The 3,831-nt window shown below is 41.0% G+C and overlaps 1 long non-coding RNA gene across 1 annotated transcript in view; it reads left to right on the forward strand.

The window, feature by feature from the left end:
• LOC123187862 (uncharacterized) overlaps positions 1–2,388 on the forward strand; it is a 3,638-nt gene extending 1,250 nt beyond the window's left edge. The window contains exons 3-4 of the long non-coding RNA XR_006494171.1: positions 1,175–1,231; positions 1,689–2,388. This is a non-coding gene — a long non-coding RNA (uncharacterized lncRNA). The remainder of the gene's footprint in view (positions 1–1,174; positions 1,232–1,688) is intronic.
• The last annotated feature ends 1,443 nt before the right edge of the window (positions 2,389–3,831 follow it).

Below are 3,831 nucleotides of genomic sequence, written 5' to 3' on the forward strand. Positions count from 1 at the left end.
TAGCTCCCGCTTGCGCAGGGTCTGGGGAAGGGTCCGACCACTTTGGGTCTATGCAAGAGGCTGTTTCCAGGACTTGAACCCGTGACCTCATGGTCACAAGGCAGCAGCTTTACCACTGCGCCAAGGCTCCCCTTCTAATACTGATATACACTAGAATACAAAAAACTGTGGACAAAAAATTCAAAGTCTTCTGTTTTAAAGCACAAACCTTGAAGCTAGAATAGGTTTTGGATTGCCACACTCCTTCAAAGAAGAAAGGAGGTAGGACTGAGACATGTATAAAGCCGCATCGAGGCCAGGACATAGAGAAGGGTAACTTTTGGGATAAGAGGCTTGTTCTAAACACCAAAGAAAACATAGTTTTAGAGCAAAGCACGGGTAGGGTTTCTAAAAGCACGAAATAATACTCACGGAAGTCCATATTTGCATGGTGTTTTTGCTATGGAAGGACCTGCAAATTCAATGTGGAATCTGAAGTGGCCTCCTTAAAAATAACATCTGGTTTAGCCTGGATAGGATGTAAAAAAAAGAGAAAAAAACTATTGCTTTCCGTATGTTTCAACTACGGTTGTACAGGTAGTGAAATTATGATGTTTATTTTCCTTTTGCTGATTTGGGAATTTTGATAACAAGGATCTTTGTGCTGGTGTTGCGGTTCATTCAGTTTCAAGGGAAAAGATATATGTGTGGTTTCTTTTCTTTTCTACAATAGAATTTGAACTTGTTGTGCAAAAATAGAAAAAAACTTCCTGGATTCTATGAAAGGTTGTTGATGTCCGTACATGAAATGAGAAGAAGTATGGACACTTGATGAGCAAGACAATATTAGGATTCTATGGTGTAATTTGTAATACGGCAATTACAAATTCGCGTGGAATTGCAGAGACGGGTTGGTGCAGATGTGGCAAATTGATGTTGGTTTTTCCTCTTAGGTTCTTGCAAGTATTACATTTTCTGTAGGCATTAATTGTGGACATGTTTCTCATAAACTTTCTTACTTCAAATCCAGTACTTTAATAATTATCGTCAAAGTGTTGTTCCATGTTGTGTTCCTGGACTTCGTGTGGTACGAGCCGATGATTCTTTTGGGTTTAGTTTAGCTGTCCCTGCAGAAATTTGGGCATGTTTAGTACTTTAGTTATGTTCTCAGACTACTTATTTCTGTGATCTTCAGCGATGATGGAAACTGGAGTGCAGCTTAATTTGTCTATATATTCTTGCAGTGGAGAAGGTATGTCAAACATATATTTGATCATTCCAACGTTTGGCACTTAAAGCATGTGCTTTTATATGCAGATCTTGCTGGTGTTCTATCATGCATTTATGTGTTTTAGTTTTCTTTTCCGCAAACATATTTTAGTCCATCTGAGATCATGTGGTAGTTCCCAAATCTCCAAGATTAAGAAACCAAAAGATGAATATGATACAAAGGTGCTCACAGTAGAACCCCCTTAATTTGTTGGATAAGTATTATCTATTAGAAACAAGATAATTCTCCACCTCATAACTTCATGAACTCAGAAGCTGGGAAACTGGTCATAAAGCTAGGCTTTCATATTATAATTCGTTCATTTTTTCATGGGTTATAAGTTAATGGTTCATTGAGTGCATGCATGAGCTGCTAAGTTGCATCAGATATGAGTTTACAATATGCAAATGACACTAACAACGATACGACGCAAATTTAGGTGATGACCAAACAAGAGGCTGTTGATGAGATCACTACTTTTGGAGGTGGCAATCAGCAAAGTTTATCCGGGCATCGTGCATAGGTGGTGCAAAAATGGCATGTGCTGAAGAAAACGAAGGAGACATTGGGCCCTCTGTACACGAAGAAGAGTGAGTTCCAGGCTGAGTTCCATGAGGTTGTGAACCACATGCTAACTGAAGATGAGTTTGAGACGGCGTTGGCTACGCTGTTAGATAAGTACGATCTGAGAAAGCACCCCTACATGACCCAAATATACGACATCAGAAAGGTGGGCAAAACCATATTTCAAGGGTTTTTTCTGTGCCAAGATGACGAGCATACAACGCAGTGAGAGCGTTTCCCCATTTTTGGCTTGTGACAGGGACAGACTAAGCATTTGCGGAAGAAGATTGCTTACGAGATAGTGACAATGAAAGGGAACAAAGGAGCTATCCCAGAGTTTCTGTATGATGTGATCGTTGACTGAAGTGGAAGATAGTAGTAGGTGTATCTTTTGGCTGTGCGTGTGCTAGGCAGTTGGATTAACCCGACTAAGTAGTGGGGTCATTTTGCGGCACAATCCCTACCATCTTGTATTTTGGGAAAACTATAGTCATGTCATATTTTCCCAGGTGGGAACCTAATTAGACTAAGTGAAAACTGGTTATGTTGTGAGACGAAATGACCATGTGTCTACATTTGCTGGGGTTGCATCTATTTCTGGTGACTTGCTTTACCTACATGACATGGGCGACCGTGTTTATATAGCAAAACAAACCTTTTGGAGAGCCCCAAAAATTTCAAGTAGGATGAGTGGTGTCGGCAAATTTTGTGTGCCTAGCAAGCAGTTTAGGTCTTCCATCAGGAGAACAAAAAAATGGCGGTCATGTCTGAACTGACAAAGGTTTATGTAATTCCAAAGGTATTGCTCTGTTTATTCAACTGACCAAGTTTGCAAATGTGATGGTTAGGAGGACGTTAGTTGATAACGGAATTTCAAGATGTACTACAAATACGGCAGGTTGGATGGCCTGGGAGAAGTGGTGTTCTACCATGAAGAATGTCCATGAATAATGAGTGTATTACTCAGATGCGAGTGTTGACTGAAGGATGAAGCTACATACATATTAGATTTGTAACCTACAAGTACTATGGTACTAACAGAAATCAGCTAGCACGGCTTAGGCCAGCTCAGAAAAAACATGTAGGGGTGAAGAAGACGCGTCGGACATGGCGGTCAGAGTCTCACTGGATTTGGAGGACTAGCGCAATGGTCGCTGCTACTCCCTCTGTACCGAAATACATGTCGCTGGAGCAGCTGAAGTTCAGCTACTCCAGCGACATGTATTTCGGTACAGAGGGAGTAGTAGGTATGAAATGGGGATTTTTCTTTTGAGTGCGTCTGGATGTGGAGGGCGAGACGGTGGGTGGGTGCATTTAAAGCCAGTCTGTCTACTCGCCGTTTGGAGACCGGTGGAGTTGATGGCTCAGCCTGGGTCAGATAACACGCCGATCCATCGGTCTGCTGCCTGTTCCGCCTCGCTACCATAACGCGACGTTGCATTAATACGCTACAACGGTTGACTGGGAAAATAGGAATACGACAGTGAAATACAATTGATGGCACGGATCCTCATGTGAGCTGATGGTGTAGATTTCGGGATCATTTGAGCCCGAGCTCAGGAACTGATTTTTGGAGCGTTCTTTGCATCTTGCTCTTATCATGGGGTAGTGCTCAAGTTGGGCATGTATGTGTGGCCCATTTATTGGGCATGCTCTCTGAGGTGGGTAGTTCAGAGGACGTATCTGGTGCATCGGAGCTTCTTGTGCTACCGGTGCATAGGACGAAGATTACACATTCAAAAATGTTAAACAAAAGTCAAAGGAAAAATTGTGTATTGAGAAAAAAATTAATCTATTTTGTCACAAAAATTCAAATTAAAATTCGAAACATTGCTTGAAATACAAAAGTGACAAATGTGACATTGATCTGATAATGGGCCAAATCTAAAGCCCAACTTGTGTTATGTACTATTCAGTGTTGAATTTTTCACTTTTTGTATCTTGAGCTATGTTTCAAATTTTGATTTGAATTTTTGTGACAAAATACATTACTGCTATGTGAATGTGCTAAAAATAAT

Source organism: Triticum aestivum, chromosome 1A (assembly GCF_018294505.1).
Source record: "Triticum aestivum cultivar Chinese Spring chromosome 1A, IWGSC CS RefSeq v2.1, whole genome shotgun sequence".
Lineage (NCBI taxonomy): Eukaryota > Viridiplantae > Streptophyta > Magnoliopsida > Poales > Poaceae > Triticum > Triticum aestivum.